This window comes from Artemia franciscana, chromosome 13, assembly GCF_032884065.1.
Source record: "Artemia franciscana chromosome 13, ASM3288406v1, whole genome shotgun sequence".
Taxonomy (NCBI): domain Eukaryota; kingdom Metazoa; phylum Arthropoda; class Branchiopoda; order Anostraca; family Artemiidae; genus Artemia; species Artemia franciscana.
In genome coordinates this window covers 30,702,803-30,728,865 of record NC_088875.1, presented here as the reverse complement: position 1 = coordinate 30,728,865, position 26,063 = coordinate 30,702,803, and the positions used below count along the sequence as shown (strand labels likewise).

The 26,063-nt window shown below is 37.1% G+C and overlaps 1 protein-coding gene and 1 long non-coding RNA gene across 5 annotated transcripts in view; one reads left to right on the top strand and one right to left on the bottom strand.

Annotated features, from left to right (window-relative positions):
• LOC136034792 (ankyrin repeat domain-containing protein 16-like) overlaps positions 1–26,063 on the bottom strand; it is a 152,127-nt gene that overhangs the window by 52,347 nt on the left and 73,717 nt on the right. The gene's annotated exons all lie outside the window — the stretch shown is intronic.
• Positions 1–26,063, top strand: part of LOC136034793 (uncharacterized) — a 122,306-nt gene that overhangs the window by 35,769 nt on the left and 60,474 nt on the right. For both annotated transcript variants that reach the window (XR_010619245.1, XR_010619246.1), the window contains exon 2: positions 4,945–5,058. This is a non-coding gene — a long non-coding RNA (uncharacterized LOC136034793). The remainder of the gene's footprint in view (positions 1–4,944; positions 5,059–26,063) is intronic.

The window sequence follows — 26,063 nt, the reverse complement described above, 5'->3', positions numbered from 1 at the left end:
GCCATAAAAATGAGTCCCTAATGCATTGATGACATATACCATCACACAAAATTTGCACATAAAAATTATAACTTAAATATTTACGCAACATTAAATGAAACACTATAAATGCTAGACGCACTTGGCAAGACACCGTATTTTTATGGCACTTGGTATTAACCAAGTGACATATAGCAATCGCAAATTCTGTCGGTCTGTCTGTCGGTCCCGGTTTTGCTACTTTAGGCACTTCCAGGTAAGCTAGGACGATGAAATTTGGTGAGCGTATCAGGGACCGGACCAGATTAAATTAGAAATAGTCGTTTTCCCGATTGGAGCATCTGGGGGGGGAGGAGTGGGGGGCCGGTTAATTCGGAAAAAATAGAAAAAATGAAGTATTTTTAACTTATGAGCGGGTGATGGGATCTTAATGAAATTTGATGTTGGGAATGATAGTGTGTCTCAGAGCTCTTATTTTAAATCCCGACCGGATCTGATGACATTGGGGGGAGTTGGAGGGGGAAGCCTAAAATCTTGGAAAACACTTAGAGTGGAGGGATCGGGATGAATTTGATGGAAAAAATAAGCACAAGTCCAGATACACGATCTCCATAATCGGAAGGGATCCGCTCTCTTTCGGGTAGTTGGGGGGGGGGGGGGTAATTCTGAAAAATTAGAAAAAATGAGGTATTTTTAACTTACGGACGGGTGATCGGATATCAATGAAATTTGATGTTTAGAAGGATACCGTGTCTTAGAGCTCTTATTTTAAACCTGACCGGATCTGGTGACATGGGGGGGGGGATTTGGGACGGGGAAACCTAAAACTTGGAAAACACTTAGAGTGAAGGGATCGGGATGAAACTTGGTGGAAAAAATAAACACAAGTCCTAGATACATGATTGACATAAACGGAACAGATCCGCTCTCTTTGGGGTAGTTGGGGGGAGGGGTTATTTCTGAAAAATTAGAAAAAATGAGGTATTTTTAACTTACGAACGGGTGATCGGATCTCAATGAAATTTGATATTTAGAAGGATATCGTGTCTCAGAGCTCTTATTTTAAATCCCAACTGGATCTGGTGACATTTGGGGGGGGAGTTTGGAGGGGAAAACCTAGAACTTGGAAAACACTTAGAGTGGAGGGATCAGGCTGAAACTTGGTGGGAAAAATAAGCACAAGTCCTAGATACATGATTGATATAACCGAAACGGATCCGCTCTCTTTGGGGTAGTTGGAGGAGGGGTTAAGTCTGAAAAATTAGAAAAAATGAGGTATTTTTAACTTACGAACGGGTGATCGGATCTCAATGAAATTTGATATTTAGAAGGATATCGTGGATCAGAGCTCTTATTTAAAACCCGACGGGATCTGGTGACATTGGGGGAGTTGGGAGGGGGAAACCTAAAACTTGGAAAACACTTAGAGTGGAGGGATCGGGATGAAACTTGGTGGGGAAAATAAGCATAAGTCCTAGATACATGATTGACATAACCGGAACGGATCCGCTCTCTTTGGGGTAGTTGGGGGAGGGGTTAACTCTGAAAAATTAGAAAAAATGAGGTATTTTTAACTTATGAACGGGTGATCGGATCTCAATGAAATTTGATATTTAGAAGGATAGCGTGTCTCAAAGCCCTTATGTCAAATCCTGAACGGATCTGGTGACATTGGGGGAAGTTTGGGGTGGGGGGAACCTAAAATCATGGAAAACGCTTAGATTGGAGGGATCGGGATGAAACTTGGTGGGAAAAATAAGCAGAAGTCTTACATACGTGATTTACATAATTGGAACGAATCCGCTCTATTTGGGGGGGGGGGGGGGGTAATTCTGAAAAATTAGAAAAAATGACGTATTTTTAACTTACGAAGGAGTGATCAGATCTTCATGAAACTTCATATTTAGAAGGACCTCGTAACTCAGATCTCTTATTTTAAATCTCAACCGGATCAAGCGTAATTGGGGTGGGGGGACGGTTGGGTGACCGGAAATCTTAGAAAATACTTAAAGCGGTGAGATCATGATGAAACTTTATAGGAAGAATAGAAACCTGTCTAAGATACGTGACTGACATAACCGGACCGGATCTGCTCTCTTTGGTGGAATTGGGGGGGGGGTAATTTCGAAAATTGAGGTATTTGTAACTTACGAAAGGGTGACCAGATCTTAATGAAATTTGATATATAGAAGGATCTTGTGCTTTAAAGTTCTAATTTTAAATTCCGACCAGATCCTGTGACATTGGGAGGAGTTGGAGGGGGAAACCGGAATTCTTGGAAAACCTGAAAATTGGGGTATTTTTATCTTACGAATAAATGATCAGATCTTAATGAAGTTTGATTTTTAGAAGGAATTCATGTCTCAGAGCTCTTATTTCAAATCCCGACCAGATCTTTTGACATTGGGGGGAGTTGGAGGGGGAAATCTTGGAAAAACACTTGGAGTGGAGGAATCGGGATGAAGCTTGGTGGATAGAATAAACAAATGTCCTTGATACGTGATTGACAGAATCGTACTGGATTCGCTCTCTTTGGGGGAGTAGGGGGGAGGGGTTCAGTGATTTGGCGAGTTTGGTGCTTCTGGACGTGCTAGGACGATGAAAATTGGTAGGCGTGTCAGGGAGCTGCACAATTTGACTTGATAAAGTCGTTTTCCCAGATTCGACCACTTGGGGGGCTAAAGGGAGAGGAAAAATTAGAAAAAATTAGGTATTTATAACTTACGAGTGGGTGATCGGATCTTAATGAATTTTGATATTTAGAAGGACATCGTGACTCAGAGCTCTTATTTTAAATCCTGACCGGCATTAAGCCTCTTATTTTCCTTTTTAAATCAATCTATTGATTCATAGAATTTTGTTAGAGCTCATACCATAAGATCTCTTGGCTCTTAGCTCTTCTCGCCTCGTCACAAGTGCCATATGAGCTCTTAGCTCTTGTTTTAATAAATTAACCAATTTTTTTTTATTTTTTTACGTGATTCAAATTACCATTTTTTTTTTATGTTCATTAGTATTGTATTAGGTAGAAATAAATATAGATGGTTTATCGCAATGAAATGATTTCTGCTGAATTGAATCGATTTAGCCTAGAGGAGTATCTGTCAAATGATACTGCTTGTGATGATAATCTATTGACGATTGAACTCAAGCCGTTAAGAGGTAGTGAATATATCCAGTCAAACAGTTCGTGGTAACGAACTGTAGTAAAAAGCGACCCGGCTCAATAGTAACCAAAACTCTAAAAAATGGAATTTTGATACCAATAGCTACATCAAAAGAATAGCATTTTAATGCTAATTTGAAATATATAAGTTTCATCAAGTTTAGTCTTATCCATCAAAAGTTACGAGCCTGAGAAAATTTGCCATATTTTAGAAAATAGGGGGAAACACCCCCTAAAAGTCATAGAATCTTAACGAAAATCGAACCATCAAATTCAGCATACCAGAGAATCCTCTTCTAGAAGTTTCAAGCTCCTATCTACAAAAATGTGGAATATTGCATTTTTTGGCCAGAAGGCAGATAACGGATGCGTGTTTATTTGTTTGTTATTTTTTTTTTTTTTTTTTTTTTTTCAGGGGTGATCGTATCGACCCAGTGGTCCTAGAATGTTGCGAGAGGGCTCATTCTAACGGAAATGAAAGGTTTTAGTGCCCTTTTTAAGGGACCAAAAAATTGGAGGGCACCTAGGCCCCCTCCCACGCTAATTATTTTCCCAAAGTCAACAAATCAAAATTCTGAGATAGCCATTTTATTCAGAGTAGTCGAAAAAGCTTATAACTATGTCTTTGGGGATCACTTACTCCCCCACAGTCCCCGTGGGAGGGGCTACAAGTTACAAACTTTGACCAGTGCTTACATATAGTAATGGTTATTGGAAGTGTACAGGCGTTTTCAGGGGGATTTTTTGGTTGGGGGATGGGTTGAGAAGAGGGAGATATGTTGGGGGACCTTTCCATCGAGGAATTTATCACGGGGGAAGAAAATTTCTATGAAGGGAGCGCAGGATTTTCTAGCATTATTAAAAAAAATGAAAAAATAAATATGAAAAAGTTTTTCAATTGGAAGTGAGGAGCAGCATTAAAACTTAAAACGAACAGAAATTATTACGCATATGATGGGCTCACCTCCTCCTAATACTTTGCTCTTTACGCTAAAGTGTTTTTAATAATTTCAACTATTCATTCTACGGATTTTGTGATTCATTCTTAATGAATTGGGACAAAATTTAAGCTTTAGTGTAAAGAGCGAGGTACTGACGAGGGGGTGAACCCCCTCATATATGTAATAAAACATGAGAATACAAAAGTTTATTACGTAAGTTAATTTATAAGTTACGTATATCTTTTACTAATAAAAACATTCGTGAAAAATTAAAAGCTCTAGTTGCCTTTTCAAGTAACCAAAAAATCGGAGGGCAACTAGGCTTCCTCCCCCACTCCTTTTTGTCTCAAAATCAATCGATCAAAACTATGAGAAAGCCAATTAGCCAAAAAAAAATTAATATACAAATTTCGTTTTAATTATTCCTCTGCGGAGAGCCAAAATCAAAACATGCATTGATTCAAAAACGTTCAGAAATTAAATAAAAAAAAACAAGTTTTTAACTGAAAGTAATGAGCGACATTAAAACTTAAAACGAAGAGAAATTACTTCGTATATGAAAGGGGCTGCTTCCTAATCAACGTCCAGCTCTTTCATTTACGAAGTAATTTCTGTTCGTTTGTCGCTCCTTACTTTCAGTTAAAAAAAACTTGTTTTTTTTTATTTAATTTCCTTATGAATCGAATGCACCGGTAAATTTAAAGAATCTTCGATTATGTTAGTGGAATGTCCATGTAACAACAGGCTATTATGAATTATTGTAATTATTTGATGATTTTGAGTCAAATTTAGATGTTATAAGTTTATGTGAAACGTTCCTAACTTCAGATCAGACTCTCTCGTCTTATTCATTTCCAGGTTATAAACTGATGGTGAAGAATCGAATTTCGTTAAACCGTGGAGGGGTAGGGTTCCTGATTAAAGATTGTCTTAAGTGTGAGGCTAAGGAGGACCTGATAATTTGGATAGAGGGTAAGGTTGAAAGTTTTTCTATTGAAGTGGAGTTTAATGGTAGAGAGAATTAAGTTTTTAGTGAAGTATCTGATAATGTGAGCCATGTGGTGATGGGGGACTTTAATTTTAACCTTCTCGATTTAACAGGTCATAATGTTGATTTTTGAATTTTATGATTTCAAATGATTTATTCGCTCTGGTGAGTATTCCTACCCGCATCACAGCTCAAACTGCAACCCTGATTGACAACATCTTTGTTCGATCGAGAGACCTAAATGTGAGCTGTGCAGATGTGATTTCATACCCCGACTCGGACCACCTACGATTATTAGCTGTTGTAAATTACCCAGTAGTAAAATTACCCAAAATGAAAATTAAGATACGCATTTTGAAAAAATAAAATCTGAGAAAGTTTGCTGAGGAGACCAGTGTTATTGGTTGGAGTCCCGTATATTCTGAGAAAAAGTGTCCAACGGAAGCACTGAACCGCCTATAATCTGTTCTCATGCCTATTTACAATAAGACGTGCCCCATAAAGGTCGTTAAATAAAAAAAACAATAACCGCGTAAGCCATGGATTACCATTGAAGTAATTGAGCAACTAAAGCTAAGAAATGCACTTTACCTGAAGTTTCTGAACGAACAAAGGGACGAATCATTTAATTCATTCAAAACACAGCGGAATTTCGTAAACAACCTGCGCCACAAAGCCATGACCGAGTATTATAACAGGAAGTTTCAAGAAAACAAAGGTAATATGAAAGTAATATGAAATGTTATACGTGAATGTATTGGTGAAAATGAAAAGAATGGAAATGAACTAATCCAACTTGATGGTTGTGATAGATATGATGAAGAGGGAATTGTAAATAAGTTCGGGGATTTTTTTTTCTAATATTGGTTTAAATGTTCAAAATACTGTAAAAGACAGATATAAAGAGCCGGATGATTCTGGAACTAATGACCGATGCAAGCAACCTGATTTTAAATTTGAACCCTGTACTAGTGAAGAGCTTGTGAAAATTGTTAAATCTTTGAAATCAAATTCTGCTGGAGTTGATGGATTGTCTCTTAGTGCATTCAAAGTTGTTGCTGGATACACAATTCCTTGTCTATTTTTTATTATTAATATGTCACTAGAAACAGGAATATTTCCAGTGCAACTAAAGACAGCGAGGGTAATACCCCTTCATAAAGGTGGTTGCAAAAGAGAAATCGAAAAATGGAGGCCGATATCTATTCTTCCCTTGTTCTCAAAGCTACTAGAGAAATATTTCTACCTGAGACCCTGTCAATTTGCTATGGTAACTGTAAGTTACATTTATCTGAGTCACTAGTATCTCCTTTAGTCGGTTCTATAGGGGCATATACTACTATAACTGATAATCTGAACTTTTTATTCATAAAACGAAAAATTAGCAGAAGGCTTAGCAGCTTCCTTATTCATCATGAGCCCTACTCCCTTTCTTTGTACCCCATCCTTCTTGCCTGAGTAAACAAATTCTATATCACCTAATTTCATGCTTTTTACCAATGGGATATGATTTTCTGAAACTCCTAATAAGTCCAGTTCAAATCGTCTGAATTCGTCAGTCAAAATGTCGATACGATAGTCATTTTTTAACGTCGTAAAACCTCAAGTTCCAATTTTCATATTCTTTATATCATTGAAATTGCTTTGGCCTCAGGAAAAGCAATGATTCCGGATACCAGTGCAGGACAGGGATCAACACATCTTCTCAAGTCTACACCGAAGCGCTTAAGCCGGCTTAGAACTGGACAGCAAGAAGTGCCTGGGACCTCCAGTAGGAATGGAGGCTTTGTGCAATCCTGGGTTCATCTTGGTCACAACATGTTTCTCAGCACTTGGTAATGCTCTTCTATCAACAAGAGTCAAAATCCTGCACAGACTGTCTCAAGCCTGTTACCTCCGATTCATTATATATTCATGCCTACAAATAATATGCTATTCGAGGGGTGCCACTCCCCAAGCGGGAATAGAGCTGACCGCAAGGTCCCCAGTCTTGCAGGTATCCCGAAAGGGTCGAGGTAGCCCTTTGCAGAGGCCATTGTCCATAAATCAGGATCTTACGCCCTGCCTCAGTTGTCCTTCTACAGAGGATCCTCCCACGATGGAGATCTGCGTCACCAAGCAATTGAACCCATTTTCGGGAGAAGGTTTGTAACTCAAAGGACGCATGGACATGCCGGTGGGCCCTGTAGAGTGTACATTTGAGGGGCCTTCTCCTTCCTCCACCTCTATTTATTGCCCCTGACGAGAGTGTCCCATTTTTACTATGTACTCCAAGGGACAAGGTTGCCCTTGGTCCGTGCCTCCTAAGAAGATACCCTACATATCTGTAGGGCGTTCCCCTTTCGCAATCTGGGGACGTGCTCAATGTTTATTTTAATTTCTGATCGTTTTGGGTTTCATTTGTTCCTTAGTAGTAATTAATTTAAAAAACAAAGTTTTTCGGAGGGAAGTAAAGAGCGAAGTTAAAACTTAAAACGAACGAAAATTATTACCTTACAGCCTCACTAATATGTATCGATAAAGCTAGTGCAAATAAACCAACTGACGATATTTCCCTATGCTTGTAGTATTATAGAAAACTAGCGCTTTACTAAAAGCACAAGGCAATATAGAAGTTTTGGTACAGTAAAAGTAAACCATTTAAGGACATTATTAACAGTACAAGAATAATGCATTATAGGATTGTAGCTTAATTTATTTTTCGTTTATTTTGGCATCACTTCTCCACAATGAGCTCAGTCCAATGACTGACTGCCGTTTTGGATCTGAAAATGACACTTTATTATTATTTAGTAGACAAGTCCAAAGTGAACCAATCTTGATAGTACTAGGACTACAGACTCGCTTTAGAATTTGTATCGTCACTTAAAATCTGATAACTGATAATTTTAATTGTATACTGAAAGTCACCGATATTACAGCTCGTGCTAGACTATAAAAAAAGTGTTCTAGATTAATTTGTTGATGTGAGACTATGTACTCACCTTTGACGTCTAAATCAATATTCTGGTCTTTGATATTTGGTTTTTGTGCTTTCAGTTAGGTGCTAGTTTTCTATAATACTACACACATAGGGAAACATCACCAGTTAGTTCATTTACAACAGTTTTATCGATTTATGTTACATAGGCTGTGAAGTTATAATTTTGTTGGGTTTCAATTTCAACTTCACTATTTACTTCACTCAGAAAAACGTTGTTTTTTAAATTAATCTTTGTCTGTTTTTAATTAAAAAGACAACAACAACAACAAGTAGAAGGCACAAAACCATGATTGAAAAAAACACGCCAATACGCCCGACACCGATACACATGATACCAACACGCCCAATATCGATACTTCCAATACCAACTTCGCTCTTTACTCCCTCAGAAAAACTTAGTTTTCTTTTAATTATTTTCATTCTAAATGACCATAAATTTGTTTTCTCAACAAACCTATACTTTTAAAATTTATCAGAATATTGATTACTATTCCTGAATCAGTGTCAGATGGCACACCCTTCCCAAGAAAAACCTTTCCCCAGCAAAATTTCACCCTAAAAAAAAAACTAAAGAAAATCCCACCTCAAGATCGATCAAATTATGGAAACCACGATTGAAAAAAATACACCCGGTACTGATATACTGGATCCGGATACGGGCGATACCAATACGCCCAATACCAATGTGCTCATACCGATACATTTGATATCGATACTCGCGATACCGATACGCCCAATATACGCTAAAGTCCTTTTCCCTGGGGCTATGGAGAGTCATCTTGTCACCAAAACCATAGTTATGGAACCTTTGAAGCAAGTTGAACAAAATGGTTATGTCACAATTTTGATTGAACGACTTTCGAGGAGGGGGCCGTTTGGGGGGGATACCTACCCTCCAATCTTTTTGGTTACTTAAAAAGGGCACTAGCAAATTTCATTTCCATTAGAATGAGCTATTAAACATCTCTCTACGATGTTTTGGTCACCCTCTAGCCAAGCTAGAAACAAAGAATCAAACAGTTCGTGCAAACGAACTGTAAGTAAGGAGCGACCCGGCTCAATAGTAACCGAAACTCTAAAAAACAGAACTTGATACCAATAGGTACATCAAAAGAATCGGATTTTAATGCTGATTTTAAATATATAAGTTTCATCAAGTTTAGTCCTACCAACCAAAAGTTAAGAGCCTGAGAAAATTTGCCTTATTTTTGAAAAAAGGGGGAAACGTCCCCTAAAAGTCATAGAAAAGAAAATCACACCATCAGATCCAGCGCATCAGGGAACCCTACTGTAAAGGTTTCAAGCTCTTATCTGCACATATGTGAAATTTTATATTTTTTGCCAGAAGAAAGATCACAGATGTGTGTTTTTTTTTCGAGGGGTGATCGCATAGACCCAGCGGTCTTGAAATTTTGCAAGAGGGCTCATTCGAACAGAAATTAAAAGTTCTTGTGCCTTTTTCAAGCGGCCAAATTTGGAGGGCAACCTGGTTCCCTTTCCCGCTTTTTTTTCTCAAAGTCACCGGATAAAAATTTTGAGATAGCCATTTGGTTCAGCATAGTCGAAATATCTAATAACTATGTCTTCCCACAGTAAATGCATATATGTAAATCCCCAACAGTCCCTGGGGGAAGGGTTGCAAGTGTGGTTACTGATAGTTTTATTTTTGTATTTTTTGGAGGAGGGGTTAAGGGAACTTGAAATTCCTTATCTTGGGGAAGGGGACTAGCTGTTTCCCTCCAGTCCCCCGAAGAGAGTATGTGTTGAGTTTTTTTCTTTTTATGGCTATGGTTCAACAAGCTCATTAGCAAGTAAATAAATAAAATATTAATCGATAGAATTCAAGAGGTGTGAATATTTCCTCATCCAAAGTTTTGAAAAAGTATTGGTTTATCATGTAGACAACTCAAGAATTCAAACGAACAAAACCACTAATCCTAACGAGTTTCTGTTACTTTGTTTCTAGGAATACTTTACGATTTTGCTGTGAATGTTCAGCTACTTTAGGTATTTGAGGGATAACACTTTCCAAGAAAATGGTTGAAAACTGAAATCCTAACAGTTGTGACTTTGGCCACTGCATTTTTATCCTTCCTAAAACATTTTAAATAAAATATGAGACTAACTACACAGAATGCCAGGAGTCTCAGGCTTTCAGAAAACTACACTTTGACAATGACAAGATGCCACAACTCCTTAATACAGTGTGTTGTTTGTCATATAGGCCAAATTGTTATGTTGCTTGGTATTTCTTTTATCTAACTGTTTGGACCATGATGCAGCCGTTGCTAATCTTTATTGTGCAGGTGTTTCTTTTACTTAATGAATGACACCTTGGGTTAGATTTGAACTATTAAAATAGATTAAGACGCTTTGCTATATCCTTTTTTTAATCTGAAAATAACCGTACGTTGTTTGTCTCTTAATTGAATTTAAAGTTTGTTGTGACGTATTTTCAGTATTCTTAGGATTTTAATTTAAAATGTATCTCAATGCCCAGTACAAACGAACTGCTAAATTTTTGTTCTAAAATTATTTTTATTAAAGAAAATTTGTTTTTATTGCTCGAAAGGTTATGTTTCTAAATGCAAAAAAACTACTCACAAAGATCACGATAATTAGTGCTTCGACATAGGTAAAAATGGTGTGCACTAATTTTTTAGACTCTTATTTTTTTTAAATATTTTATTCCTCAAAAGTTGTGTTTCTGAATACACAAAGTATGCTCGTAAAGGTCACAATAATTGGTACTTAAAAACGGTGTAATTTAAAATATATTAACTAAAAATCAAAGAGAACTCTCAATGGTCGTTATATCAACGATCTCAAGGGTTATATGTGTGCTGTGTAGGACACACCACACGCCTATACAAAATTTGTAACTGACTCTATGGAACATTCTTATCAAATGAACTTGTTTCATTCGCTCATTCAATTGGAAAAAAAAATCAGCGTACTCACATTTAAACTTGCTGTTGTTTCATAAAGATTTGTTTAGATTCTAATTAAAACGACTGTTGCAGAAAAGATTAAATTATCTAAAAATGACTTCATTTGACAATTAAATAAAATAGCTTTACTATGCAAATACCTGGTATACCATTATGAATTAGTTGTACTTCTAATTGCAAGTTTTCCCTCAAAGTGTCCCTTGTCTTTTACTTCTCGATCGAAGCCTTGAAGCCTTTGATGCCAATCCATTCTAAAGTCAAATCAACCAAGTCTATAAAACTAACAACTGAAAAATTATGAGTGAAGGTATCCCCTTACACCACTGTTGTGGGACATATCCAGTGGCCCGAGTGGCTGTTATATATGGTATGGATCAATAACATGTTCATAGTCGACATTTATTAGTCCCGCAGACACCGTCCAGTCCTGGAGCTTTACCACGCTTCAGGGGTTCTATGGTCGCTTTGGTCTTGGATCTTAGTGGAAGTGGCGGGGTGTCACAGGTTGTGTTTGGGAAGTAGTTTAGGACGTTTGGCTCCGTTACTACTTGTGGATCTAATTTCTCCTCGAAATATTCTTTCCATCGGGTGAGCTTTACTTTCGCATCATTGACACCGTTTCCCTGTTTGTCCAAGATTACGGACGTTTTAGCATCTCTCCTGGTGGACAACTATGTGACTGTTTTGAAGAATTCGTGACTGTTGCTTTTCTTGAACTGTGTTTCACCGTTCTTACACTTCTCGGTGGTGTGGTTTCGGATTGCCTTTCAAACTTCTCGGTCGGCTTTTTTTTCAGATGTTTGTAGGTGTCTCGGCTACTTTGGTCATATTTGTTGCTGCATAGGCATTTCTGGTCACATAGTCGTCTTATGTCTTCACTGATTCAAGGTTTTTCGTCTTCAGTCTTTCTATCAAGTATGTCATTTGCAGTTTCCATTATTGCGGAAGTATCATGTTCGGATAAGCGATTAATCTCCCGTCAGATAATTATGAGTGAAGGCATGGTAGAAATTACTTTTTTTTATATTTCTAAGAAATTAGTTTAATTTTTAATATTTTATAATTTAACTTTTAAATTCCATTAAGTTTAATTTTCAAATATTTTTTTAAGAAATGTGTTTAATGCTTCCAAGAAATTAGTTTATAATGGGAATGTGCTAAAATTGAAACACCATTAATGATTACTAAATATTTTATAGCTCATGTTTAAAGCTAAATAATTGTGACCCATTCTACGCATTCTATAGGTATGTTTTCTTTGTCAAATCACTTTAGTAATTTTTAACAACCCGTTCATTCACATGTAACTTTGCCACCACATAATGTAAAAGAATTCATAACATAAGCTTTTTCCAAACATAATTTAAGATATTTACCCCCCAAAAAAATTTCATCCCAAAAATAAAACAGCTTTATGAGTCTAATGCTCTTTAGGGGGCCTCCCTCCGGCCACTGTCCAAGGTGGCCAATAGGTTGCGTGTCCAAGGTGGCGATTGGGGAATGCCTGACACATATGTACCTCCATGAGAGGCATGGATCAAGGGTCCTTGTCGGTTGGGGTCCATAATAGAAACTGGGACACCTTCGCCCGGGGCCATAGATACAGGTGGAGACGGAAGAAGGCTCCCCAAATGTGCACTCAACAGGGCCCACTGGCGTGTTCAAACGTCCCATAAGTTACAAACCTTCTCCCAGTAATGGTTTAAATTGCATGGTGACGGAGAACACCATCGAGGGAGGATAATCTATAGGAGGACAAATGCAGCAGGGCGTAACATCCTTGTTGTTAACTCTATTCCCACTTGAGGAGTTGCACCCCTCGAGAAAATTATAGTCTAGTAACGGCACAGCATTCTCAAGGGAATATGATTAATGGTTAATTTTCTGGGCTTGGTCTGTTTTGACACGCTTTTTTGGGCTGAAAACATCTTCCTAGCTAATTTATCAACTATGGGTTGCTTTTCCCCGTAGTAACATAATATTTGTAAGCATGAATACATAATGATCGGAGGTAATAGCCTTGGGACTGTCTGTGCAGCATTTTGACTCTTATTGATAGCAGAGCATCGCAAAGTGCTGAAAACTATGTTGTGACCAAGATGGGCCCAGGATTGCACAAAGCCTCCATTCATACTGGAAGTCCCAGAAACTTCTTGCTGTCCGGTTATAAGCCGGCTTAAGCAATTTGGCATAGACTTGAGAAGATATGTTGATCACTGTCCTGCACTGGTATCCGGGCTTTTCCTGAGACTAAAAAATCTTAAACGATTTTGAGAACACGAAAATTGGAACTTGGAATGTTACGACGTTAAAAATGACTATCGTCTTGACATTTTGACAGACGAATTCAGACGATTCGAACTGGACTTATTAGGAGTTTCAGAAACTCATATCCGAGGGGTAGGAAGCGTGAAGTTAGGTGATATAGAATTTTTTTTATTCAGGCAGGAAGGATGGGGTATAAAGAGAGGGAATAGGGCTCATGATGAATATGGAAGCTGATAGGCCTTGTTTGGGCTGGGAAGGTATTAATAATAGAATACCACTTGCTAAACTAAAAAGTTCAGGTATCACTTATAGTAGTATATGCCCTTGTTGAACCGACTGACGGAGATACTAGTGACTCAGATGAATTTTATTTACAGGTACAGTAGCAAATAGACCCAGGTAGGTCCCAGGTAGAAATGGTGTTTTTAACTAGGAGATTTCAACGCCCAGATCGGTAGAAATAGGGATAGATTGTATCCTAGCCTAGGTAAACTTGGTGTAGGAAAAGAAAACAGTAATGGCTACATACTTCTTTAATTTCAGTTAGAATGAGCCAACTATAGATGTTCTAGGACCATTGGTTCGATACGATCACCGCTGGGAAAAAGAAAGAAAAAGAAGAAAAAAAACACGCATATGAAATACCAAAATAAAAAAACCAATTCCATATTTTTGCAGATAAGAGCATTACACCTCTATAGTAGGGTTATATGATCCACTGAACTTGATGATTTAATTTCCATCAAGATTCTTTGACTTTTAAGGGACGTTTCACAACTTTTTTGAAAAACAAGCAAAATTTCTCAGGCTCGTAGGATTTAAAGGGTAACACTAAACTTAATTAATCTTATACATTTGAAATCAGCATGATAAGCCAGTTCTTTGCTATATATAGTGATATCAAACTTTCGTTTAAAGAGTTTCTTGAGCCGCGTCGCTCCTTACTTACGGTTCGTTATCACGGACTGATACTACCTAGGTTAGTGAAGCTGTCCACTTTATCAGTCTTCTCTTTACCCAACATCACCCGTTTACCATCTCTTAATCCTAGTCTTAGCGACTTAGTATTTTTAACATTAATTTTCAAACCTATTCTTGCACGCTGAACTCTCGAGTTCTTCAAAAATTCAAAATTCAAGAACGCAACCCTGTTTAACTCCGTGTTCAATGCGAAACCAGTTGCTAACCTTATTTACTACCTTAATCATAGCAATATTGTTCTCGTACAATGCACTACATATTTTAATATATTTATCTGGTATAGCCTACCATACATGGATGGGAATAGGACCTTAGGTAAAGCTCTTCTAACAGCTAAATTTAAAAAACAATTTCTCAACTGAATTCGCTAAACCTGTTTATAAGACTTTTTTCATAAAAAGAGTTTTTCAAAGAAAATCAAATAAACCATTAAACCAAAATAAAAGAACAGAAAGAAAATCAAATAATCCTACAAGCGTAAATCTACCACAAATCACCATCAATAAATAAATGAAACCCAAAACAAACAGAATTTACAATAAATAACCAGGTCAAACTCAAGACGAACTGAAATTAACATGAGTAGTGCTGACACCCTCGCTGCCTTCTAAAGACCCAAACAAAATTGGCGCTTTACTGAAAGCAAAGCAAGTATTGAAGGTTTTCGCTTTTTTAACTTTAACAAATCAACAATTATTAATATTTTAAAGAGTAAATATCAGTATTTGTTTTATTTTAGTAAAGTGCATATTATGTTCTGGCCTTCAGAAGGCATGGGAATGTCAGCCCTACTCATGTTATTTTCTGCTCGTTTTGAGTTTGATTTGGTTGTTTATTGTAATTTATGTTAATTTGTGGTTTCATTTATTTGTTGATGGTGCTTTGTAGTAGTTTTGGTTTAGAAGAACAGTTGATCTTCTTTCTTTAAATTTTTGGTTTAATTTTAACTTTTCTTCGAAAAACTTACTCTGGGGAAAAAGTTTTTCAAACTCATTCAGTTGGTTCTTTATTGAAATTCAAATAAAAAACACAAGTTTTTTCAACTGAAAGTAAGGAGCGACATAAAACTTAAAACAAGCAGAAGTTATTCCGTATATGAAAGGGATTGTCCCCTCCTCAACGCCTGGCTCTTTACGCTAAAGTTTGACTCTTTGTCACAACTCTACTTTTTAAAATAGTTATAAAAAACTTTAGCGTAAAGAGCGAGGCGTTGAGGAGGTGACAACCCCTTTCGTATACGGAATAATTTATATTCGTTTTAAGTTTTAATGTCGCTCCTTAATTGCAGTTAAAAAAATCTTTTTTTTAAATTTAATTTCTGAACGTTTTTGAATTAATGCATGTTTTGATTTTGGCTTATCGCACATGAATTGATAAAACGAAATTTGCATATTATTATTTTTGGCTAAATTGCTTTCTCATAGTTTTAATCAGACGATGCTGATAAAAAAAGGGTGGAGGAGGACGCCAAGTTGCCCTCCAATTTGTTCTCACTTAAAAATGCAACTAGAATTTTTTATTTTTTTTTACGAACGTTTTTGTTAGTAATAAACATATGTACCTTATGAATAACTTAAGTAACGAGCTTCGATATTTGTGTATTTTGTTACATATATATAATGGGGTTCGCCCCCTCGTCAATACTTCGCTCCTTAAGCTAAAGCTTGAATTTTGTCCCAAATCTTTAAGAATGACCCCTGAATCACAAAGACCGTAAAATAAATAATTGAAATTACTAAAAATAATTTAGCGAGATGAGCAAGGTATTGTGGAGGAGATGAATCCCCTTATTTACGTAATATTTTATGTTTGCTTTAAGTTTTAATGCTGCTCATTACTTCCAGCTGAAAAAAAAATTATTTTCTCATTTTCTTTTTTAAATGATGCTAGAAAATCCTGCGCCACCTTCATGGAAATTCTCTTCCCTCATGAAAGATTCTTCTATGGAAAGATCCTCCCGCATAACCCCCGACATTGACCTCCCCCCTCCCGACGCAAAAAATTGCCCATGAAAACGTCTGTACACTTCCCAATTACCCTTATTATATGTAAACAATGGTCAAAGTTTGCAACTTGCAGCCCCTACCCCGGGGACTGTGGGGGATTAAGTTGTCCCAAAAGACATAATTATTAGGCTTTAGAATATGCTGAACAAAATGGCTATCTCAAAATTCTGATATGGTGACTTTAGAGAAATGAGCGTGGGAGGGGGCCTAGGAACCCTCCAATTTTTTGGTCACTTAAAAGGGCACTATAACTTTCAATTTCCGTTAGAGTGAACCCTCTCGTGACCTGCTAGGACACTGGATCGATACGATTACCCCTTAATGAAAATTATCTTCCCTCATGAAAGATTGCTCCATGGAAAGATCCTCCCACGTAACCCTTCCCCCTCCCCCTGACCCACCCCCACCCTGACGCGAAATAGTCCCCCTGAGAACGTCTTTACACTTCATAATAATCATTGCTATATTTAACTATGGTCAAAGTTTGTAACTTTTAGCCCCTCCTCCGTGGACTGTGGGAGATTAAGTCGTCCCCAAAGACATAGTTATTAGGTTTTCGACTAAGTTGAACAAAATAGCTATTTCAAAATTTTGATCCCGTGACTTTGGGGAAAAAAGTGCGCGGGAGGGGGCCTAGGCGACCTCCAATTTTTTGGTCACTTAAAAACGGCACTAAAACTTTTAATTTCCGATAGAATGAGCCCTCTCGCAACATTCTAGGACCATTGGGTCGATAAGATCAGCACTGGGAAAAACAAACAAACAAAAAAAAAACACGCATCCATGACCTGTCTTCTGGCAAAAAATACAAAATTCCACATTTTTGTAGATAGGAGCTTTAATCTGTCCTGTGGTGGTGCAGTGGATTTGACCTTAGCTTGGTAATACGGGACCCAGAGATCGAATCACGCTGCAGGAATGCACTGCAGGGCCGACGCAGGGACCTTAGTAGTCAAGATGCGTCGTTAATTCTTAAATAAAATAAATAAATAGGAGCTTTAATCTTCTGCAGTAGGGCTCTCTGATACGCTGGATCCGAAAGTGTGATTTTTGTTAAGATTTTATGACGTTTAGGGGCGTTTCCCCCTATTTTCTAAAGTAAGGCAAATTTTCTCAGGCTCGTAACTGTTGATGGGTAAGACTACACTTGATGAGACGGGTATATTTAAAATCAGCATACAAATGCAATTCTTTTGATGTAACTATTGGCATCAAAATTTCATTTTACAGAGTTTCGGTTACTTTTGAGCTGGGTCGCTCCTTACTACAGTTCGTTACCACGAACAGTTTGACACTATAAGGAAATCTAATTAAAAAGGAAACAGGTGTTTTTTTTTCGAAAAAGAAAAAGGGGCAGAGCCCTAATAACTGCCCCCCTAAGAATTTTATTCGCATAAACTGCATTTCACACCTATTTATTTATTTTTTGGGGGAGGGGGGGGTCTTTTCCTCAGCTAGTGGGACCCTTGATTATGCATTTTACTCGTTCCTCATACATAAATGTCAGTAGAAAAGCATATTAACCTCTTGTTATCACTTGAATTATGCACTAAATTTAAGTCTGTATAATCAGAGGCATTAAATGGGCCTCAGACTTCCAAATATCCCCTTTCAAACGCCTAGTTTTTTGGGGGGAATTTGGGAAGATCTTGTTTAAACAGGAATATACAAGTATCTTAGACAACAGCAGAAAACAAGTCTAATTCAGGTTGCAAGCTACTAGCTAACTACTACTACAGCTCGCTGCAGCACCAAGCCACCTGAGGTCGACACAGCAGCGCGCAATCCTCCTCTATCACAATTTATTGAAAGCCAACCTCTTAATATCCTCCCATGATCTTGTGATTTCCCTTAAATTTTTCCTTACAACATCCTCCTACTCCACTGTGGGACGGCCTACTTTTTGTTTGGCTGTAGATGGTTGGCCAATAAGGACGATCTATAGTAATCTGATATCATTCATCTGCAGAACAAGTCCTAATTATCTAAACTTTTCTCTCATTACAGTCCTAGAAAGTGGGATTGAACCACATTTTTCGCCTAGCTTAATGTTTGAGATACAGTCTGCCAGTTGTGTACCCAAATCAACCGGTAGACAATTTCTCTGGAAAACTTATAGCAAATCCTCCCCCGTCTTTAGGGGTACCCGCGCTTCAGAATCATGCTTAATTATCCTCATCACTGTAGATTCCAATATCCTAATCTTGGTTTGCATTCCTATCTTCCTATTCTTTCAAACTTTTTTTTAAGTGTGAAAAAAGAACTCTTGCTATTTTACTTTTTAAAATCTCCATTGCACGTACCGTCTTCTCTAACAATTAAATTAAAGAAAAAACAAATGAGTTTCTCCAACTGACAGTAAGGAGAAACATTAAAACTGAAAAAAAAATTTCGTATATGAAGGGGGTTTCCTCCTCCTCAACAGCTCGCTCTTCATACTAACGTTTTTAGTACTTGGTTTTTTCTTATTATTCTATTCAAACATCCTCTTGTGTATTGTTCATAACTTCATAACTTGGCGTAAAGAGCGAAGGGGTTGAGGAGTGGACGGCTCCCTTCATACACGTGGTAATTTCTGTCCGTTTTAAGTTTTAATGTTGCTCCCTGCTTTCTATCGGAAAAACGTGTATTTTATATATTTCTATTTCTGAGGAAAATCTGGCTCTACTTCCACGGACAATTCTCCCCCTTCCTACGGAAAGATCCTCTAGACAATTCAGCTCCGGTGAAAATTTACCTCGGACAATTACCCTTAACATATTCACACGTAAAATTGAGTCGGCAAAGAGAAAGTGAGGGAAATAAAAAATTAAAAGTTCTAGTGCCCTTTTCAAGAGTCAAAAGTGATTGGAGGGTAATCAGCCCTCTTCCCAAGCCCATTGATTTCCTATCACATTTAATAAACATTTTGAATTAGCCATTCTGTTCAGCATAGTAAAACGGTCCAGTAACTATATATTTAGGCAGATTGGATATGACAAACCCACAGTTATACAATTTGCACATTATGCTTTAAAGCTAAAATGTTGTTTAAAACTAAATCAATAGGCACTGCGTGTATGCTGGTTGCCAATAAGACATTTTAGAAATATCCCGAGAACGACTGAGGAAATTAAGTTGAAACTTTCAGGGCAATTAAATTCTTACAATTTAACTAAATAAAAAGAGTATAAGTGTATCCAGGTTGTCACAAAGCATAGATACAATTGTATCCGGAATAGTATCAAGTATCCTTTTTTAGGTAGGCATGAAAAGATAAAAAACTAAATTAAAAAATACTATTTTGGTAAAGATTTTAAAAGGGTGTGTGTTGTTAAAAATTGATGACAAATTTTTACCAAAATAAAGATAGCAAGCCAAAGTATGGATTCCTATAGATAAAAAAAAATTGAAATATGATTCTCTTTTCACATAAAAAAGGCTATCAAACAGTTCGTGGTAGCGAACTATAGTAAGGAGCAGCAGCCCTTCTCAATAGTAACCAAAATTTTTAAAATGGAATTTTGATACCAATAGTTTCATCAAAAGAATCGTATTTTAATGCTGATATTAAATATATAAGTTGGAGAAATTTGGTATAGGAAAAGAAGCCAGTAATGGTCACAGACTACTGCAATTTCGCAGGTACATAATAAAATAATCAAACAGTTCGTGGCAACGAACTGCAGCAAGGAGCGACCCGGCTCAATAATAACCGAAACTAAAAAAGGAATTTTGATACCAATATCAAACAGTTCGTGGTAACGAACTGTAGTAAGGAGCGACCCGGCTCAATAGTAACCAAAACTCTAAAAAATTGAATTTTGATATCAATAGCTACATCAAAAGAATCGCATTTTAATGCTGATTTTAAATATATACGTTTCATCAAGTTTAGTCTTACCCATCAAAAGTTACGACCCTGAGAAAATTTGCCTTATTTAAGAAAATAGGGGGAAACACCCCCTAAAATCTTAGTCGTAGAATCTTAACGAAAATGACACCATCAGATTCAGCATATCAGAGAACCCTACTGTAGAAGTTTCAAGCTCCTATCTACAAAATGTGGAATTTTGTATTTTATGCCAGAAGACAAATCATGGGTGCGTGTTTATTTGTTTTTGTTTTTGTTCTTTTTTTGTTTTTTTTTTCTTTTTCCCAGGGGTCATCGCATCGACCATGTGAACCTAGAATGTCGCAAGAGGGCTCATTCTAACGGAAGTGAAAAGTTCTAGTGCCCTTTTTAAGTGACCAAAAAATTGGAGGGCATCTAGGCCCCCTCCCACGCTCATTGTTTTCCCAAAGTCAATGGATCAAAATTTTGAGATAGCCATTTTGTTCAGCATAGTCGAAAACTATAATAACTATGTCTTTGGGAATGACTTACTCCCCCACAATCCCTGGGGGAGGGGCTGCAAGTTACAAACTTTGACAAGTGTTTACATATAGTAATGGTTATTGGGAACTCTACAGACGTTTTCAGGGGGATTTTATTTTGTTTGGGGTGGGGCTGAGGGGAGGGGGCTATGTTGGAGGATCTTTCCTTGTATATATACGTGCGGCCCTTGTATATATATATATATATATATATATATATATATATATATATATATATATATATATATATATATATATATATATATATATATATATATATATATATATATATATATATATATATATATGGAGGGGCTGCAAGTTACAAACTTTGACTAATGTTTACATACAGTAATGGTTATTGGGAAGTGTACCGACGTTTTCAGGGGGATTTGTTTGGTTTGGTTGTGGGGTTCATTGGAGGGGACTATATGGGAGGATCTTTCCTTGGAGGAATATTTCATGGGGGAAGAGAAATTCAATGAAAAGGGCGCAGGATTTTCTAGCATTACTATTAAAAAAATGAAAAATATAAACATGAAAAAGTTTTTTCAATTGAAAGTAAGGAGAAGCATTAAAACTCAAAACGAACAGAGATTATTACGCATATGAGGGGTCTAAAAATACTTTAGCATAAAGAGCGAGGTATTTAGGAGGAGATAAATACTTCGCTCTTTATGCTAAATTATTTTTAGTAATTTCAACTATTTATTCTACGGCCTTTCTGATTCAGGTGTCATTCTTAAAGAATTGGGACAAAACTTAAGATTTAGTGTGAAAAGCGAGGTATTAACTAGGGGACAAACCCTCTCATATATATAATCAAAAATATAAGAATATAAAAGTTTGTTACGTAAGTTAATTTTTAAGTTACGCATATTTTTTACTAATAAAAACGTTCGTTAAAAATTAAAAGTTCTAGTTGCCTTTCTAAGTAACCGAAAAATTGGAGGGCAACTAGGCCTCCTTCCCCACCCCTTATTTCTCAAAATCCTCTGATCAAAACTAACAGAAAGCCATTTAGCCAAAAAAAAAGAATTAATATGCAAATTTCATTTTAATAGTTTATGTACGGAGAGCCAAAATCAGACATGCATTGATTCAAAAACTTTCAGAAATTAAATTAAAAAAAAACAAGTTTTTTGAAATGAAAGTAAGGAGCGACATTAAAACTTAAAACGAACAGAAATTACTCCGTATATGAAAGGGGCTTTTCCTCCTCGACACCCCGCTCCTTGCGCTAAAGTTTGATTCTTTCTCGCAACTCTACTTTTTAAAACAATAAAAAACTTTAGCGTAAAGAGCGGGGCGTCGAGGAGGGAAAGCCCCTTTCATATACGGAGTAATTTCTGTTCGGTTTAAGTTTTAATGTCGCTCCTTACTTTCATTTCAAAAAACTTGTTTTTTTATTTAATTTACATCAAGTAATCACATTTTTATGCTGAATTTTAATATGTAAGTTTCATCAACTTTAGTCAAAAGTTACCCATCAAAGTTAGGAGCCTGGGAAAATTCGTCTTATTTTAGAAAATAGGGGGAAACACCCCCTAAAAGTAATAAGATCTTAACGAAATCACACCATCAGATTCAGCGTATCAGAGAATCCCACTGTAGAAGTTTAAAGCTCCTATCTGCAAAAAAGTGGAATTTGTATGTTTTGCCAGAAGACAGATCACGGATGCTTGTTTATTTGTTTGTTTGTTTGTATTTCCCAGGGCTGATCGTATCGACCCAGTGATCCTAGAATGTCACAGGAGGGCTCATTCTAACGAAAATTAAAAGTTCTAGTGCCCTTTTTAAGTGACGAAAAAATATGGAGGGCACTTAGACCCCCTCCCACGCACATTTTTCTCCAAAGTCACTGGATCAAAATTTTGAGATAGCTACTTTGTTCGACTTAGTCGAAAAGCTAATAACTATGTCTTTGGGGACGACTTAATCCCCCACAGTTTTTTCCCCAGGGATGATTGTATCGACCCAGGGGCCCTAGTAAGTCACCAGAGGGCTTATTCTAACGGAAATTAAAATTTCTAGTGCCTGTTTTAAGTGACCAAAAAATTTGAGGGCACCTAGGCTACCTCCCGCGCTCATTTGTTTCCAAAGTCACCAGATCAAAATTTTGACATTGCCATTTTGTTCAGCATAATCCAAAACCTAATAATTTGTCTTTTGGGACAACTTAATCCCCCACAGTCCCGGGAGGGGCTGCAAATTACAAACTTTGACAATTATCTACATATTAAATAAAAAAAACTAGTTTTTTTACTGAAAGTAAGGAGCGACATAAAAACTTAAAACGAACAGAAATTATCCCGTATATGAAAGGGGCTTTTCCTCCTCAACGCCCCGATTTTATGCTTAAGTTTGACTCTTTCTCTTAACTTTACTTTTTAAATCAGTAAAAAAAAAACTTTAGCGCAAACAGCGGGGCGTTGGGGAGGAAAAGCCCCTTTCATATACGGAGTAATTTCTGTTCATTTTAAGTTTTAATGTCGCTCCTTACTTTCAGTTAAAAAAAAACTTTTTTATTTAATTTCTGAACGTTTTTGAATTAATGCATGTTTTGATTTTGGCTTTCCGCGCATAAATAAGTAACACGATATTTGCATATTAATTTTTTTTGCTAAATGGCTTTTTGATAGTTTTAGTCGGAGGATTAAAGAAAAAAAGAGCAGGGGAGAAGACCTATTTGCCTTCCAATTTTTTGATCAAACAGTTCGTGGTAACGAACTATAGTAAGGAGCGACCCAGCTCAATAGTAACCGAAACTCTTAAAATGGAATTTTGATACCAATAGTTACATCAAAAGAATTGCATTTTAATGCTGATTTTAAATATATCAAGTTTCATCAAATTAGTTTTACCCATCAAAAGTTACGAGCCTGAGAAAATTTGCCTCATTTTCGAAAATAGGGGGAAACACCCCTTAAAGGTCATACAAATCTTAACGAAAATCACACCATCAGATTCAGCGTATCAGAGAACCTTATTGTTGAAGTCTCAAGCTCCTATCTACAAAAATGTGGAATTTCCCATTTTTTGCCAGAAAACAGATCACGGATGCGTGTTTATTTGTTTTTTGTTTTTTTCCCCTGGGGTGATCGTATCGACTCACTGGTCCTTGAATGTCGCGAGAGGGCTCATTTTAGCAAAAATTAAAAGTTCTAGCGCCCTTTTAAAGTCATCAAAAAAACTTGAGGGCACCTAGGCCCCCTCCCACGCTCATTTTTTCCCCAAAGTCACCGGATCAAAATTATAAGATACCCATTTTACTTACCATAGTCGAAAAAACTAATAACTATGTCATTGGGGAAGACTTACTCCCCCACAGTTCCCATTGGAGGGGCTGCAAAATACAAACTTTGACCAGTGTTTACATATAGTAATGGTTATTGGAAAGTGTACAGACGTTTTCAGGGGGATTTTGTGGTTCGGGGGGGGGAGAGTTGAGGAGGGTACGTGGGAGGATCTTTCCATGGAGGAATTTGTCATGGGGGTAGAGAATTTCAGCGAATGGGGTGTAGGATTTTCCAACTTTATCTAAAAAACAATGAAAAAAATAAAGATGAAAAATTTTTCAACTGAAAGTAAGGAGTAGCATTAAACTTAAAACGAATAGAAATTATTGCACAAATGAGGGGTTCACCTCCTCTTAATACCTCGCTCTATAGCCTGTTCTAAAGTATCTTTAGTAATTTCGACTATTTATTCTGTGGCTTTTGTGATTCAGGTGTTATTCTTAAGGAATTTGGACAAATTTAAGCTTTAGTGTGAAGAGCGAGGTATTGACCTATTTGCCTTCCAATTTTTTGATCAAACAGTTGGTGGTAACGAGCTGTAGTAAGGAGCGACCCGGCTCAATAAATAACCGAAACTCTAAAAAATGGAATTTTGATACCAATAGTTACATCAAAGGAATCCCATTTTAATGCTGATTTTAAATATATAAGTTTTATCAAGTCTATTTTTCCCCATCAAAAGCTACGAGCCTGAGAAAATTTGCCTCATTTAAGAAAATAGGGGGAACACCCCTTAAAGGTCATACAATCTTAACGAAAATCACACCATCAGATTCAGCGTGTCAGAGAACCTTAATGTAGAAGTCTCAAGCTCCTATCTGTAAAAATTTGGAATTTCGCATTTTTTGCCAGAATACAGATCACGGATGCGAGTTTATTTGTTTTTTGGCACTTGGTATTAACCAAGTGACATGTAGCAATCGCAAATTCTGTCGGTCTGTCGGTCCCGGTTTTGCTACTTTAGGCACTTCCAGGTAAGCAAGGACGATGAAATTTGGCAGGCGTATCAGGGACCAGACCAGATTAAATTAGAAATAGTCTTTTTCCCGATTTGACCATCTGGGGGGGGGGGCGTAAATTCGAAAAAAAAGACAATTGAAGTATTTTCAACTTACGAGCGGATGATCAGATCTTAATGAAATTTGATGTTTGGAAGGATATCGTGTCTCAGAGCTGTTATTTTATATCCCAAACAGATCTGGTGACATCGGGGGGGGGGGGTTGGGAGGGGGAAACCTAACACTAGGAAAACACTGAGAGTGGTGGGATCGGGATGAAACTTGTTGGGAAAAATAAGCACAAGTCCTAGATCCATGATTGACATTACCGGAAAGGATCCGCTCTCTTTGGGGTAGTTGGGGAGGGGGTTATTCTGAAAAATTAGAAAAAAATGAGGTATTTTTAACTTACGAACGGGTGATCGGATCTCAATGAAATTTGATATTTAGAAGGATATCGTGTCTCAGAGCTCTTATTATAAATCCCGACCGCATCTGGTGAAAATGGGCGGAAGTTGGGAGGGGAAACCTAAAACTTGGAAAACACTTAGAGTGGAGGGATCGGGATGAAACTTGGTGGGAAAAATAAGCACAAGTCTTAGATACATGATTGACATAACCGGAACGGATCCGCTCTCTTTTGGGAAGTAGGAGGGGGGGTAATTCTGAGAAATTATAAAAATGAAGTATTTTTAACTTACGAACAGGTGGTCGGATCTCAATGGAATTTTAAATTATTTTAAGTCCCGACCGGATCTAGTGACAATGGGGGGAGTTTGGGGTGGAGAACCTAAAATCATGGAAAACGCTTAGATTGGAGAGATCGGGATGAAACTTGGTGGGAAAAATAAGCAGAAGTCTTAGATAAGTGATTTACATAATTGGAACGGATCCGCTCTATTGGGGGGTGGGGAGTTAATTCTGAAAAATTAGAAAAAATGACATATTTTTGACTTACGAAGGAGTGATCGGATCTTCATGAAACTTCATATTTAGAAGGACCTAGTGACTCAGCTCTCTTATTTTAAATCTCAACCGGATCCAGCAAAATTGGGGGGGGGTATTTGGGGGGAACCGGAAATCTTAGAAAATACTTAAAGCGGTGAGATCAGGATGAAACTGGATGGGAAGAATAAAAATCTGTCTA